General features: G+C 45.4%; 1 protein-coding gene across 5 annotated transcripts in view; it reads right to left on the bottom strand.

Moving 5' to 3' along the window:
• The window catches only part of PKNOX2 (PBX/knotted 1 homeobox 2), an 87,680-nt gene that overhangs the window by 32,924 nt on the left and 37,408 nt on the right, over positions 1-17,348 (bottom strand). For 2 of the 5 annotated variants that reach the window (XM_049800446.1, XM_049800442.1), the window contains exons 1-3: positions 7,255-7,355; positions 2,907-3,058; positions 2,486-2,571 (exon numbers count right to left, since the gene is read on the bottom strand). The exons of 1 other annotated variant lie outside the window; for it this stretch is intronic. The gene's annotated coding sequence lies outside the window, so the exon portion shown is untranslated. Of the gene's footprint in view, positions 1-2,485; positions 2,572-2,906; positions 3,059-7,254; positions 7,356-17,348 lie in introns of those variants that run through there. 2 more of the 5 variants (XM_049800443.1, XM_049800445.1) reach the window with 2 other exon arrangements.

Here is a 17,348-nt window from a genome sequence, read left to right as displayed (position 1 = left end):
CTCCCAACACCTGCATGAGTAATTGCACCAGGTAAACACAAATAGACACCTGTTTTTTCGTGGGCTTGCAGAGATTGGTCTAAATGGAAACCTGCTTTTTGGTGGGCTTGCAGAAGTTGGGGTAAAAGCAGCAGACCTAACCCAACTGCAGAAACACAGGCGAGATGTGCACGGGAGTGTGCAAAGATTCCCCCTCTCGTGGGAAAGCCCCGAAAACAGAGCAATGCCGCAGCACACCTAATAAAACCCTCTCCTCCCTTAAATCTGCCTCGTTTCTTGCTAAATCCTGCTATCACGCTTGCAAATTTTCCCTTTGGGAGAGGGAAAGAAATCCCTCTGGAGCCGGCTGTTTTCCTCTTTCCCATATGGCAGATAAATCAGAGCTCCTGACTCGCTGAGTTTCCGCTTCACATCCCTCTCTTGCAGCCCTCTGACTCCTTCTGGTCTTACCTCCCCCCGGAATTTCCTTTTAAAATGCAAAATTCCCAATGAGAAATGACTCTACAAACCAGAAGCCAAAAATAAGATTTTCCTTCCCGGTATCAACAGACAGTTGTCCCCATCCAAGCCCTGAGCCAAGACACCAAAGACTGCGATGTGAGCTGCTAGATTAATTGCCTCGATTTAAATATCTTTCATTTGCCCATTTGAAAGCAATTTTTCCCCATATTTCCAGCCTCAATGACAAAAGAGAGATTTGAGATGTGACACGGTGATTTATACAAGCTCCGCCTAGCTAGGGAGTTACAAATAGTTTTGAACTCCTTTAATTACACTGTCTTCTCCATTCACTCTGAATGGTAGACCCTAAGATATGTTCAGCCTGCTCTGAATTCAACACAATGAGAAAATTGGGGACAAAAAAGGACTGGGAAGTATTTATGGTGTCAGACAGATGTGCCAAATTTTTTTGCAACTTTTTTTGCACAGTGATGAAAGGTACAACCTGGCCTCGGAGGTGCATCTCTGTGGATGTACAGGAGGAGGAAAGTCGACATGATTTTGTGCCTGCAAAGTGGGGGACCCACATACAAGGTGGAAAAGGCTAAGGGGAACCAAGTTATTTCTCAGAAGATGTCTTCAGCATAGATAATTTCTATCATTAACCACTTAGAGCAATGCCAGCCTTCTGTTCCAGAAGGTAATTAGGTGGATACCCATCACCACGTCTTTCTACATCTTTAGTGGGAGGTGTCTGGACCTTGTTGGCACAATTTGCTGAATAGGTTGGGTTTGGTCTTCTTGCTGGAGATGCTTCCCAGGCCAGGTTGCACTTGTGTCCTCCACAGACATGTGCTTCTGTCCTCCACGGGCTCAGTTTCCTCCAAGGGGAACAACTCAATATGCCCAAAGTACATCGCAGGGCACCGAGCCCTTTCACACAAGCACCGGGCGGCTCACATCAAAATACTGATTGGAAAGAAGGCATCAAGGCAGAGAGGATCTCCCCAAAAAGAGGTGATCCTAAGCCCACACAGACCCCCCCAGAGAAGTCATTTCAAAGTGAACCCAACCTGTAGCTTTATTAGAAAGGGGGCAAAACCAGACTAATGAGAAATTCAGCTGCTTCATCACATCCTTAATCCTGGTTTTTTGGCTGAGGGAAGGTCACCAGCAAGAATCAGTGCTGGAAGGGCAGCCTAAGGGAAATAATCCTGCCGTTATTGGCTGCTGTTTATTAAAAAGGGACCTTCAGAGAAGGCAAGACTCAAGAGGAAAGACTCAAAGAAAAGATGCTGTGCTGCACTGTGGACCGAAAGAAGATTTTGCCTTTTCCCCTGACATGCCCCCACCCTCAATATCACCGGTTTAGGAAGAAATCAGGCAAAGTCAAGGCAGCCCCTCCATTTTCAGTGACCAAAGATTTCTCTTTGCTCCTTTAGGAGGGAAGTTGCAGCCAATGGGGTTTTATTTTCTTTGTCACCTGCTGGGTGCCTACAGTTTTGGCACAGATCAAGCACATTTGTCACTCTGTCAAGCCCTAATTTTAGCAGTCAGGGTTGACTAAAGGACTGCGAGACCCTTGGTTTCATGTACATCTTATTTTAAGCTCCATGTTTCAGTTATTTTTAGCTGGTGACCATTTCTCCACATCCTACTGATGTGCCAAAATTTTGTAGTGATAGCAACCCATATTTCAGGGTATTTTTACAAAAACGTATCTGTGTTTTCCTCCAGGCTGGCCATGGCTTGTAGGGCTCATAACAACATGTTTTTAATACTTGAGCTTTAAAGCGAGATTCTCTGCACAGCCTGATTTCTAAAAAACAAAGCAAAACAGAGCAAAAAACTATAATTCCCCGCTAAATGCTCACTGCATTTAGGGAAGGAGTGATATAATTTGGGTGTACCCAAAAAGAGCAGAAATTCCCCCAAATAAAGCCCCACCAAGGTCACGACTCACCACATCCTGCTCAATTAATACATATAATCATGCAATTCATATATATAATTGCCTAATTAATATAAAGCAAAGCAGCCTTACCGTTTGGGGGGTGCTCGGGGAGCCGCTGCCCTGCAAGCGTCCTCCCGCCACCCCAAAACCAAGATTTTCTGGGTAGGGATCACAACCTGGGAAAGCAAAGGATGAAATATTTGAATATTGAGAGAAAATGATGAAACGAGATGGTGAAATATTAAGCAGAGGATGAAGCTTTCTGCACTAGGGAAGGTCTTCTGGCAGCGTCAGAGAAGCCATGGTGGGCAAGTCCACTCTTAATGCACTTTTTTTTGTAGTATAGTGGGGAAAATAGGAGGAATCAAGGAAAACTTAGGTGGGGATAACCCCTTGGAGGTGAAAGCAGGGCTGATGGCTGAGCTAGATCAGACCCCCAGGGTTTTGCCCGTGCAGGTTTGGACATCTCCATGGAAGGACAAAAAATAAATCAGATTTATAGAGGTCGAACCGAGATGTGTCCAGAAAACGAAGGCGTGCTCGTTGCTGGTCTATCCGCAAAGGATGAAAGGCAATGCAGTCCCGTCCTGCCCTTTTCGGCTCCTGGAGGGCAGCAAATCCCCGGGACGGGATCTCACTGAGGTTTAGCGGTACAATCCAGGTCTGAAAAGGAATAAAAAGGAAAAAAAGCAATCAAACAGCATTGCTGTTGGCCATGCTCCCCTTTCACGCTGGCTGTTGCCACCCCCCTGGTTAATTATAATCTTCGCTTGAGTGTAAAAGTGCTTTTACACTTGGGCTCAGCTAGCACAAACTATGGAAGAGCCATTAACTCGAAAACAGGGGAGTTCCCAGCCGTTATTTAATAAGGAAAAGTCCACACAGATGTTAGAGATGATGCTGCATCTACCAAGGATCTGGCCTTTATGGAGGCTGCGGTTGGAATGTGTAGACCCATCTAAACAAATCCAGTGGAAAAACAAAGATGGGCTGAGCAATGATCAGCATGGCCACAGGGGTGTTTTGTGTCTGACTGCAAAAAAAGGAATAAAAGAGAGAAAGTTCCCCAGATCTCTGAATATACATCACTTCTATCGAGCCCCTCAGATCTCCATTATACATCTGATAAATGTCCCTTGATATACATCACCTCCAGATATTACCTCTATGTTAGGTGATAAACATCACCTGAGATCTCCGATATATGTCTGATATATCTACCTTGATATATATCACCTGGTAGTGAGCTCCTCAGACCTCCAATATATGTCTGATATATGTCCCTCGATACACATAATCTCTGTCGAGCTCCTCAGATCTTCAGTATACATCTGATATATCTACCTTGATATAAATCACCTCTAGACAGCTCCTCACCAATATATATCTGACATATACATCTCTGATATATGTCACCTGACTGGAGCTCCTCAAATCTCCATTATATATCTGATACATCTAGCATGATATACGTCACCTCTAGAGAACTCCTCAGATCTTCAATATACATCTGATATATCTGCCTTGATATATATAACCCGGTACAGAGTTCCTCAGATTGCTGATATATGTCTAGTGTGTATATATATATATATATATATATACACACACCTTGGTCTGCTGAGCTGCTCGGATTCAATTGTACATCTGATATATGCACCTCTAGATACACATCACCTCCAGAGAGTTCCTCAAGATCCCCAATATATACGTGATATATCTACTACGCTACACACCACCTCCAGAGAGCTCCTCAGATCAGCAAGGCACACCTGAGGGATGCATCTCTGCTATATGTCACCTCGCATGGTGAGGCCATATGGGAGATCCACGAGAACCATTTCCCCTGGTTCCGCTTCCATCCCAAACCCCTTGCAATAATAACACTTGCATTTTTGTGCCCTCACAGCCTGTATCCATCATCGCAGCCAGGCGTATGGGTCCAAAAGACCCATATGGGGGTAGCTTGCATAGGAAGTACCATTTCTGGAAACCTGGACATCACCGAGGCCGTTGCCCAAGGAGAGATATGGAAACAACTGGGTGATTCCAGGGCAAAATGGGGAAGAAACCCCCAAACATGGAAAAACTTGGTGAAAGGGGCGAAAGGTCCAGATGCCTCTTGAGTTCTCGAGCAAGCATAGGTCCTGCTGAGAGGTATAGAGACCTAATCTGGGTTATGTTAAGTGCTCAGAAGGGGCTCGAGTCTGAAACTCTTCCACCGCAACAGCAGCTGAAATATTAAGGATATTTATGATCAAGAATAAAAAAACCCTACGGGCTTGTGCCTTGGAGCATGCAGGAGCTGATGCCAAATACACATCGAGGACCCAGGACTTGATTTGCATTAGATTTGTCCTGACAGCGTGATGAAAAAGCTCATGTTTCTGAGCAATCCTTCATCCCTGTAAAGACTTTTTTCCATCCCGTGGGAGAGACTTTTGTCATCTGGGCTTGCCATCTGAACAAAACATAAAGACTGGAGGAAAAGGAGCAGATAAATAAGGCTCTGCCAGTGCTAAAAGAGCTCTGGTAGACTGATTTTCATCCTTGGAGGTGATTAGGACCGAGGTCTTGGATGCTGCATGCATGTAGGACAAAAATACGGGCTTGTGCAGCTTCTGCACAAAAGATGCCATTTTTGTCCCCATCACGAAGAGCACCAAGAACCAACCCCACCGGGGACATCTCCCTGAACACCCTTGCAGAGGAAGATAAGTCTTTTTGAGCCAGCGCACACTTCTAGCAACTTCAAAAGGCATCCTTTGAAGTTTAGCAGAGGCCTTTGAAGTCCTCCCGATGCGAAAGGGAACGCAGGAGATCCCTCCTTCAATATGCTCCACCATGGGCAACGCAAGCCAGCAAGATACATGGTGTCCCGGACACTCATGGTTGCATGGAGCAGCTGCCCGAGGGTCATAAATAAGACACCATTTATGACAAGCCATCAATCCCCCCAAATGCCCTAAATCCTGATCTACTTGACCTGAATAACATCCAACAGCGGAGATGAGAACCCAGCATTCCGGGACCTCAGGATGTACCCAGGTTGCAAAAAGCCAAGGGCAACCCTCTTAATAAAGATTTAATTAAGTGCAAGGCAATGCTAATAAAGCTGACATTTAGCAAAAAAAAAAAAAAAAATCCAGGGTTTTTGCAAAAAGTCTAGGATTTTAAAGTAAGAAGTCTTTTCCTGTCGTGTCGCCTTGTTTCCAATGTGAGCAGATCATGATGCTTCCAACCTCATCACATAAATGCTGTTTAATTGTGACTATGATTTTTTTAACATATTTAACACCAGCTCCTCTGACTTAAGTGGAAACAACGAATGGTGAAATTCCTAACAAAGCTGCTGGGGTTTGCTGAATTATTTTTATACCCCATGCTACGCCCAGGAGCAAGCTGTACTGATCCCAAACTCTACACCCATGGGGACAACTGAAGAAACCCCGTACACACGAAAAATAGTAGAAAGGCAGAAATCAAAGCTCAAATTTCAGTTTAACTCTTTAAGGAGCTCCAAGGGGCGATCATGACTCTCCAAGCACTTTGACAACACCCACTGCCATCTGCAATGAGGACCATTGCAGTAAAAACCTTTGATTTGTTGGGTTTTTTCCCTCCATGGTGCAATTTCTGTAGCATCCTCAGGCTCTGAGTAAGGGCTGGGGCTGGATCTCAGGGATGCTTAAAGGTGCAAGAGCAATATGGTATTTTCATCCTTCCACCTTCCCAGTCCCACAAGTTAAACCTGATGATGCACTAACCCCATCCTTACTCAAAGAGAGTGAAAAGATACAAGACATGCCCATACGCACACAATATTCCTCTATTTCTGCAAAAGCAAGGCCTTTTCACCGCAAAACACGGTCCAAGAGAGATGAGTCCATTGATGGAGCCCCGCTATAGGCGATTTGCATTATCCAAAGGGGGCACGTATGGAAATATTAGACCCCTACCCACCCCTGGACATGCACATGTGCGCACATCTGGGCCCAGGGAACAAAAGCGGCCTCGCTATGCCGTGTCGATAAATAATGGAAAGCCAAAGTGTCCTGCAGAAGCGGCACCATACTGTTCGGCCTCGGGCGAGACGAAGGAAAATTCGGTACCCATGAGGTCTGGAACAGTGGGATTAATAACACATCAATTTTAATGCAGGGTAGGTTGTGGGGTTTTTTTTTTTGCTTTTCCTTTTTTTTTTTTTTCTGCTTCACAAACAGCAAAGTGAATGTTTGAGCATCTCGGCGGGGGGTTAATGAGGACTCTGATTAGTTATTCAGATTTGCTGATGCTGCCTCCATCCATCCTCGGATCGGGGAATAACGGGAAAGGGTTTGCAGAAAAAGCTCTTAAAGACGACCTGCTTGGCTTTCACAGCTTAGGCAGACACAGGTTTCGGGAGGTTCATGCTGCAGGGGTTCCCAAAACTGAAATCCTAGGGCTAGCTTTGGGGTGGAAAAGCACATTTTCCCACCATTTGGGAAGGATGTGAAAAGCTGCTGCATGTTGGGCCACGCTGATTCCTATAATGTCTCAAGGGAAAATATTCAGATTTGTGGGGTTTTTCATATGAAAAACAAACTTTTGGGCGCCTTTAATAAATTTGTGTGCAGTTATGGTCAGAGGTACATGACCAAAAATGATGGATGCATGGATGAACAGATGCAAGGACAAACAGATGCAGGAATGCACAGATGAACAGATGCATGGATGCAAGGATGGAAGGAAGGATTGACCACCCTGTAAGCCACCACTGGGCTGCAAAAATGCAACAACTTCCACTCTTGCAGTATTTTACACAGCATCCCATAAAAATCTAATAGAGTGCCTTATGTTCTTGCATAAAAGGAGCTCACCTATTTGCTCCTTGGCCCAGAAGCATTTTAAGCACGTTGAGCTCACCCACTGCTGCTGTATTTTGGTGTTTATTTCCAGATTTAGGCTTTTGTTCTTCACCTGCATCAAAAAAAAAAGGCAACCTGAGAAAATAGATGGCAGGTACCCAAAATGAAGCTGCAAAAAGCCTTAAAGGATCAAGCCAGAGCAGCATTTCATGGCACTGCAAAGGAGGCTCATCGAAAAAACTAGGCATTATTTTAGGATTCATTTTAGGATTCATTATTTCTTCATCAAGAATAAATATTTTAAGGATGGACGGGGTGGTGACAGCACTCTCTCAACAGTGAATTCACCCCAGCATTGAACATTAGCACTTTATTTCTAGTTGGGTCTAGAGACCCAGTTGGCTCTTGCTTTGAGCAAAACAGCGTTCAACAGGGTTTTTGGGGCGTAAACTCCCCAGTATTCGTGTCATTCCCCACATCCCTGCCAGGATCTCAAAAAAAAAGACAAACTGGAGTTATCCATCCGATTTTGCAAATGCTGGGGCTCTCCATCCCAAACAGGCTCTTTTCCCTGGGACCGTCTCCATATGCTTCATCTCTGTTTTAAACGGCGCGTTAATTGTTCTGAATTAACAGCTCCAGCTGGAGGAGCAAACAAGCAATTTGCAACCTTAAGATAACGCCCAACTTATCTCAAGTGATTTAAGTTGGGTTTTTTTTGAGGGGAAATCAATCTTGCCTTTCTGGTTGCGAATCCACTGCTCAGAGCTTGGCTAAAATCACATCACCGAGACAATTAATGCACCCATTTAGCAGAAGTGGCTATTAGCACGTAGCCACAGGAGGAGGTGGGATGGTAGGACAAAAAGAAGAAATAAGAAATCTCCACATTTGGCTTTACTTTAGAGACAGGAGAAATATGATCTGTCCTCTTCACTGCCAGGCAACCCAATGATTGCAGTAGGTGTCATGAATATCTTCTCCCCAACACACTTTTTCATATTACATTTACATTCTGTTTCAAAATACTCACATTCTAAAAAAAAAAAAAAAAAAGAAATCTTTCAAGCTTTACCCCTCTGCCCTCTTTCATCTCTTTTTCTCTTTTCTTTTTTCATTTGCTGCTAGATAGAAGAGGTGAAAAAGAACGACAATGCTGATTATTTGTTTACAAGTCTGGATCTTCAACATGGATAGATTTTTTTTTTTTTAAATTGGCATTTTCACCATTTTAAATCCTTTCTTATATCACCCAAGGTGTGGGATTCAAGAAGCAAAGTCCATCCCCATCTCCCCACACTGTCATGCCTGGTTTCAGAGGAAGCGGCAGTGCTGGCAGTGAAAAGGACTCTACAGAAATGTTATTTCTCCTATGGGAATGCATAACTGCTTTGGAAATGCAAAAAAAAGTTTTCTATGATTATGACCAAGTGTCTGCTACTAAATCAAGTGGAAGCTCCTCTTGCTACCCCAGCCAAGGTTGAGTTGGAGTAGCAACGGTCAATGTCCATTGGCCCCCAAGAGCATCAAGGTTGGGTCCCATCAGATGACCAGTGTTGTGGATGGAGTCATGGTCCTCCAACAAGGTCTTCTGCTGAAGTCAGAACAGTTCATGCCTGTTTTACAGGGAAAAAGGGGTTTAATTGTGCCCTGAAGACGCTGAGAAGGGACATCAAAATGCAATGATGCATCCTTCTCCAATGCTGGGAGGCACCTCCAAAATACAGACCTAACGTTGAAGGCCATGGGCATCGCTGCTGGGACTCGGGCAGCCTTGGATGCCTGGATCCCTGGGGCCCAGCCACGCTATCTGACGCCCTCCTGGTTCACGTATGAAGTAACAGGAGAAGCGATAAATCACTTTGGCACCTTCCCGGGGCATGGCAGCCCTCGATAAAAGACCAAAATTCAAGGGAGGCAGCCTGACACCACACTATTCCCAGCACACCCTGTTACACAGATTAATCCTTCTTGATGGAGAATTACAATTAGGGCTCCATCTTAAGGAGATATCAGCAATCAGATACCTTATCAAATGCCACCTCAATTATTCAAATAATCCCTGGCTCTTAGATTTAGGTGCTGTTTAGGGAAAGCAGTCCGATTAATGTGCTGACACTTCCCCATCACGTCCGACATCCTCAACTTCATGTCTGATTACGGAATTTGCATTCAATTTAATTTTTTCCATCTGGAGTAAATGAATAATCCGAGTACCTACCCCAGCCTTAATTACATTTGTTAAATTAAAAACCCGGGATGTGAGAAATTTAAATGCATGTAGCTCCACGGCCAGACAAACCTGCACATTCAACCTGCTGCAGCCCTGCCATCTCCTGCTCCAATTTCTCTTCCTTCCCCACAGCCAGCCATCAAAGAAATTACAACTAGAAAACAAAAATTCTTTCTAAATGATGAAACAATAGATGATCTTTTGACATTTCCAGCGCTGTTTGCAGGGGAATGAGATAAAATGTAATAAATTCATATACTTCTGTGTGTTTCTTGGCTCTAGCAGCTAAAATTTCCATCTCTTTATGCAGGAGTCCTGGGGAGCAGAAATCCTTGATAATGCCAAACAATTCGACACTTTATTTTCTCTTTACTCCGCACCATGCAAAACACAGGCTTCAAGCTGCCAGCTGCTGGGAGTGAAACCAGATGCCACATCCCTTTTCCATATGGAAACAGAAATCGCCCCGTCTGGGGGTGCACACGTGCTCCCCTCGTTTGCAGCCCTCTGTGACCCCGGGGTTGCTACCGGCATGTGGCAAACCCTCTCCCCAACAGCAAAAAAGATCATTGCAATGGTGCAATTGTAATTTTTTACGCTCAACTTGGTTCAGGCCAGATCCTGGTACCCATCAGCCCCAGAGAATGGCAGGGAAGATTTTCCCTGAGCCACCAAATTTCCTAATTTTAAAATAAAAAGCTAAACAGGGAGGTGGAAGTAAAACCAATGAACTTGACGTTTTTTGCAAATAGCTTTGCAGAAGCTTGCTAAATTCCCCTTCTTTTGGAGAAGATGAAGCTTAAAAGGATGGAATTAATAGGTGGACTCAAGGTGGTGGCAAGAAAAGTGTCCGAATAATCAAAGAATAATTAAACATAAATGGAAGATAAAGCATTTCCAGCTCTGGCCATTTTAGGAGCAATACTCCATATATCATGTGATGGGAAATGTCAAATAAATATATTTGGGTGTTGATCTAGATGTCAGCAACAATGAAAATGTTGAGGAAAGTCTGTTCTTAGCGCTCCTAAAGACTGAATTAAATAAATTACATGTGAGTGAGTGCCATGGTAATAATCCCCCCAGTTTGAGGCTTGCAAGACCGGTAATAAAACACGGCTACAAATATTCAGGAAAGCCACGCTCGGGTAAAGTGAGACAGGTGAGAGCAGAGCTGAAAATAGCTTTTCCCTTTGCTCCCAGCATGCTCACAGCTCAGGCAACATTTCTGCACTCCGGGGAAGCTGGATTTGACTCCTTACCCCCAAAAAAATGCCCTTGGAGTGGTGTAACAGAGCGTGTCCCCCCAAGCACAGTGGCAGGATTTGGCCATCAGAGAAATCTCCTCCAAGCAGGCGGTTTGGCTGCCGTCTGATGGACATTGCGGTTCCTCATCCTTCCCGGCTTTCTTCTGCTTTGTTTTGAGTTAACAGTTATGGTGCCGGCGGAGAAAACATCATGTTTTAGCAATGAGGTCCCCAGTGAGGCTGTTTAAAAATTAATTAGTGCCATGCAACATATTAGCGATGAATAGTAATTTTAGCTTTTGCACCTACTTCATCGCCTTCTACACCATCATTATTCCAGCTTTTCTATGGTCTTCCCAGCCAACCAGTACCTAATACAGGGCGTACCGAAGAAATTGTTGCCCGTGTCTCCCGGAAACACCCCGTTCAACAGCAAACACAGACCCCGACATGTTTTCAGTGGAGCTTTTAAATAAATTAAGGTCATGTTTGCTGAGCTGGCTGGAAGGTAGGAAGCTGCTCTGCTCATGGTGCAGGTTCCCATCATCCCAAAACTGCAGTTGTCCAAGGGTATGAGCCTGGATGGACCCCCCGTGGCTCCTATACGAGGTGGGTATTGTGGTATGGAGGAGGCTGTGGGTCCTCCTGACTTCATCTAGGATGGAGGTCAGAGGTCCTCCATCCATGGATGGAGATCGTCCATGGGTGGAGATCCCCCAACTCTGAGGATGGAGAACCTCCAAGGATGAAGAGCCCCTATCCCCAAGGATGGAGATCTGCCAACCCCAAGGATGAAGATTGCCCCCTAAACCCAAGGAATAAGATCCCAAAGATGGAGAACCCCCAACTCTGAAGGTGAAGATGCCCAAGCCTCAAGGATGGAGCTCCACAAAACACAAAGATAGAGATCCTCCTAATGCCAAGGACAGAGATCCTCCTAACTCCAGGTATGGGAATCTCCCCAACACCAAGGATGGGGATCCCCCAACCCCAAAGGTGGAGATCTTCAAAGCCCAAGGATGGAGGCCCCCCAGACCTCGAGAGTGAAGATCCTCCTAGCCCCAAGTAGGGGGATTCCCCCAACCCTGAGGATGTAGATCCCCAGACTCCAAGGATGGAGACCCCCAAACGTCAAGGATGGCAATCCTCCTAACCCCAAGTACAGGGATCCCCCTAACCCTGAGGATGTGGATCCCCAAAACCCAAGGGCCCTCACAACCCTGAGGATGGAGATTCCCCAGACTCCAAGGATGGAGATCCCCCAACCTAAGAATGGAGACCTTCCAAGGAGAGAGATGCCCTCCAGCCACAAGGATTAAGATTCCCCCAAAACCCCAGGATGGAGACACACACCCCTTCCCCAATCCCAAGGAGGCCAATCACCCCCTGGGACCTCACTGGCTGGATTCCTCACCCCACACTGCACTGGGCAGGACCTGGGGGCATCCCCCTGGTCTGGTGATGGTGACCCCCCCAAACTGCAACCCCAAATGAGCCACCATCCCGCTCCTTCAAGCAGCGAGCGAGGCAGCGGGGACCGAGGAGCCTTGCCGCGTCAGCCACCTTCAGGTGGATGGCAAAGCTGAGGGGAATTTGCAGGGACATCTGGAATATATTCATTTTACGGCATGTTTCATATCACAGACAGGTACTTTGAAGCAGTTAAGTAGTAGCAGGGCGGCACGTCCCCATGGGTGGGCTGCGGTTTGCGCTTTCAGCCCGAGCTGCCCCGGCATGACAAAGGGGTTGGGGAGACGGAGCTGACGTTTTCCAAACACAGCTTTGTGCCTCTGGGGGCAAATCCAGAAAGAAATTAAAACCCAAAAGGCAGAAAGAAAAAAAAAAGAAAAAAGAAACCAACCCCCACGTCTAAGTGATGTTGATCCCTGCATCAGGCTATTAACAGTCCCATCACAAATTGTAAATGACTCAGATAAATTAAATGGCTTAGCAGCTGTGAGGAAAGGCCCTTCTGAAGATTCATTTGTTTCGCGGAAAAGAAATTAGTCGGGAATTTAAAATCTTTTCCAGCAGCTTGATGCAGACGCCCTGCCAAAGCCCACATGTTGCTGCTCGTACAGCCCTGGGATGCAGCCGGCCCCCAAAAGGAAAAGTCCTCCGTGAGCATCGGCAAGCAGGGAGATGCAGGCGTGCTCCCGTTAGCGCACCAATAAAGAGGCTGTGCCTCCTCCCAGCAAACCTATTAAAAGCCTCAAGCGATAGAGGTCTGAAAACAGGAAGATTTGACACAGAACACCCCCATGGTGAGAGAAAGCCAACAACTGAGGTGCAATAAAAAAAAGGGGGGGGACGGACAGTAACATGGGGATGGCTTGGAGCAGGGCAAGAAGTTGAGGTTGCACCCCTGGTTGCAGTGATTCGCCCCCCAAATACAATGAGCTGCAGCAATTTACCCTAGATGCAGGGAATTGCGATGATTTAACCCCAGAAGTGGCGAGCTGCAGTGACTTACCCTGAAAGGCAGTGAACAGCAGTGATTTAACCCCAGGTGCACTGAGCTGCCATGATCTACCCCCAAAAGCAGTGAGACGCACTGATTTACCCCCAGGTGCAGTGAGACGGTGATTTACCCCCAGATGCAATGAGATGCAATGATTTAGCCCCAAAAAAGCAGTGAAGCACAGTGACTCAACCCTAAGTCCAGTGAGACGCAGTGATTTCCACCAGAAGCAATGAGATGCAGTAACTCCCCCTCAGATGCCGTAAATCGCAATGATTTTACCCCAGGCGCAATAAGCCACAGTCACTTACCCCAAAAAGCAGTGAACTGCAGTGATTTAACTCTAGGCGCAGTGAACCGCAGTGATTTACCCCCAAAAGCAGTGAGCCGCTGTGATTTACGACCAGAAGCAGTGAGATGCAATGACTTACCCCCCAGATGCAGTGAGCCACAGTGATTTACCCCCAGGTGTAGTAAGATGCAATGGTTTCCCCCAGGCGCAGCACATGGCAGTGATTTACCTAATGGCTCCCCACAAAGGATGACAAATCCCAAACCTCCCCACTTTCCTAATGCTTCCAGGCAGGCAAACACCAGGCCCAAACTGCACTCACTGCAGACACCCTTTCTCTGATGTTCACATGTGAAATTAATGTGTTAAACCTCCTCGTGTTTGGAGGCTTCCCTGGCAAAGACCTGCTCCCCATCTACGTCCCTTTTAGCTCATGTAAAATTGAGGGGTTTTTCACCTTTAGATGCTATTTTGCAGGCAGCATCACCTCAGAACCCCTTTTAGTGGAAGTTCAGAGGTATAAAAGATGCAAAATGCCCCTAAATTATTCACACAGCATTTCAATCGAAGCCCCACTGTGGGATAAAGGGAAGGATCTAGTGAGAGAGCCCCAAGCCTGGGATGTCTCCTCATCCCTGCTTGGATGGAAAAACCCTTCTTGTAATTACCGGGGAGAAAGGAATGGGGGAGATGATAAAATAAAAGGGGTTCCTCCATCCAGAAAAGGGCTGGGGAGCAAGGAAATGCAAGGAGCACCCATTTTTCAGGTGCATCCAACCAGAGCAACCCAGTTGCATTTGCCCTTTGGCAACACTGAAGCTTTTCAAAACTTTTACAAGGCTGGAGGAGAAAAATTAAAGTGGGGCACGGGAAGAGAAATCACAAACCAGGAAACCCCACCCTGGCAAGAAGGGATAGAAGCAACCAAAAAAAAAGGTGAAAAATGAATAAGAAACTGAGAAGTGATTTTGCATTTCAAATACAGGAGATTTTCAAAAAGGAAAAAACCTGGAAGATTTTTTTTCTTCAACTTTTTCCTCTTTGTTTTGCTTCTTTCTGTTTCATTGACCATCCAGGTACTCCTGAGCTGGGATTTCCATTTCTCTGGCTTCTACTCAGGGCAAAACCCCAACAACCCAGTGCAAAATCAAAAAAAAAACCCAACCCCAAAAGTAGGACACCAAGTCCTGCTCAATCCAAACTCAGCTTGATGCTCACTAATTACCCAGCAATAGTATTTATATGCTGCTGGCACACTCGGAAATGCAGCTCCTAATAACCGAGGTTCACATCAATATTAATGTCCCGGCTTGACTCTCGATACCCGGGGACCGACAAGAGACAAAGAAACATCACAGCAAAGTGAAAAGAGGGGCAGAAAATGAATTTTAAAAGTATTTTTCTGTGTTTGGCAGGAAGTGAGTGCTTGAGATCAAATGACGGGATCCCCCCTTGGCGAGTATCAGCAATAAAAGCAAATATAAATTGTAAGTTCCCATCTCTGGGGCACAAAACCTTCCAGCACCTGAAAATTCTTCACCATCCGTTAAGCCCTTCCCCAAACTTTGAGTTTCCCCATAGGTAGGAGCAGGCTGGAAAAACTCTTCTTTTCTTATTATGGGAATAGATTTCTAAAATTTGGGGCTTTCCCCTTACCTGACTTACTCCGAGATGATCGGCTTCAAATATTCATCCCTGAAAACTTCAGTCCGCTTTTGGTTGCTCATGCAAAACCTCAGGCTTTGAGTTGGCTCAGCAAGAAATGCTGCTTGAAACAAGCTCCCGAAAAGCAATTTTTTCCAGCAATGCTTCAATCCTTATGGAAAGAGGGAGCACATCCCCTAAAATTCGCCAATAGTACATTGCAAGTGAATATGCACACGAATATTTGCAGAATGTGGCTATGCAGGGCATGGCGCGGGTTGCAAACGTGCCTTGGCACCACTCCGTAATTCGATTAAAAACCTCTTTTCTTAATAATTTCTATGCAGAGACACTTGGCACACCGGGAGCATTTAGGCAGAGTTTAAATGGAGTTAATAAACTATTAATAGCCTGCAGTAAGGCTGTGATAGATTTAAGCTGCATGTGATCGGCACGCCTCGGTACAAGGTGTTATTACCGATGTCTGCACTCAGTGTGCATCAAAAAAAATCACAGAGGTCTTCCATGAAAAATGCAGTTCCAGCAAATCCAATGTTTCTCATGGAAAGATGCGTATTTTCAGGATTTTTTCCATCAAAATTAAATCCGGCAATTTGACAGTAAGCTTGGATGTTGCATTTACCCCGTAGAGTGTCGGGCGTGGTGTTAACCCACACCATTCATGGTGGTTAATATTCAAAGAAAATGAATGGAAGCCATAAAGTTCACATCCAGAAACTCAACATTATTAGGATGTTCCCAGATCATTGTCTTTTGGCATTTTCATTTCCATGGAAGTTGAGAATTTCTCTATCTTTAGTCAAATTCCAAGCAAGAAGGCGGCAAATTCTGGAAAGATCTTGACAATAGATGTTCTGCTTCTCTAACAATACATGGTTATGAAGCATTTACTGACACGAATTTATTTGTGCAGTTATTAAACAACGGCAATGAGTAACGCATTGACCCTTCAGAGAAGAGCCAACCTTCCGTTGATGACTACACTACGTAGAAGCAGGACTCAAGCCAACTGCCCAAAGACTGCCATAAAAATCAAATGCTGCTATAAAGTGACTTCAGATATTGCAAGAAATCCCCAGAAAGACACTATTTATAACCTCATTTGGCAATTTGGGCTGAAAAGAGCACTCTGCACTTGTAGCCTTGGCCATCAATTCTGGTCAAACTTGAGAAGATCTTTCTAAAGAGCCATTGAGTGACCCAGTGGAAATGGCTATTTTTCATATGGAAATTTTCCCCAAGCTTAAATCACCTCTATGAAATATTTCTTAGTTAACTTGTGGAGAGAGGCCGTGGGGTCTATTCCAAGAGGAGCCATCTATGAGAAGAAGTCAGAGGGTAGAAACAAGCCTTTCTCAGGGGAAAAAGTGAGGATTTCCACTCAAGAGGTGCTGACTGGCACTACTGGAGGACCCAAAACCACACCTTAAAAAAGGAGTTTTCTGTCTTTCTTTGTTGGGGTGATGGAAGAAAAACCATGAGAAGAAGTAAACCTTCTTCCAACTTCTCCAGCTGCAGGTGCTCATCACCTTTTGGACACTCGGAAACACCATTTCTCCAACCAAAACCACATCAAGCCACTATAAGACCCTTCCCCACTGCTTCCAACCGTGATGAGTGAAGAGGGAACGGTTTGCCTCAACCCTTCCATCAGCACCGGAGAAAACTTCCGAATCAACACAACTTGCAAATCCCTTCCTGCCTTTCCCCCTCCGGATGGCTGCTTTCCCCCAAGGAACCTCCAAGATGCCCAAAACCTCCTCAAAATCATGACTTATGAAAAAAAATAACTAAAATCACATGACACGCTGAGTCAGTTAATTAATTAGGAACCAATGCAAGTCAACACGCCACACGATCGACTTGCCATATGGCCGCCTGTGCTGGATATGGCTGGTTTCTTGGTGCTCGATGGTGGCCCCCATTTTATTTACTGTGAAGTGGGAGCTGCGAGGACTGGGATAAATAAGAGTGAAAGTGATTTTGAGGGTTGCTGTAGCTTTTCAGCTTTCCATTGAGATATTATTGGCTGATCTTCTACACAGCTGCTCCCCGCTGACTAGGCCCATCCCACCTCCAACGCCATTGGCCATCAACCAACATGGGAATAAATGCAAGTTTGGGGGTTTTTTCAGTTGATGTGACTTATTTGGGGATTTTTATGTTTTTGGGGGGGAGGAATACGTGGTGATTTGTCCAATATTGCAA

The sequence above is a fragment of the Accipiter gentilis genome, chromosome 5, assembly GCF_929443795.1.
Source record: "Accipiter gentilis chromosome 5, bAccGen1.1, whole genome shotgun sequence".
In the NCBI taxonomy this organism is placed as follows: domain Eukaryota; kingdom Metazoa; phylum Chordata; class Aves; order Accipitriformes; family Accipitridae; genus Astur; species Astur gentilis.
The sequence above is the reverse complement of the archived record's forward strand: the minus strand, read 5'-3'. Positions and strand labels throughout refer to the sequence as shown.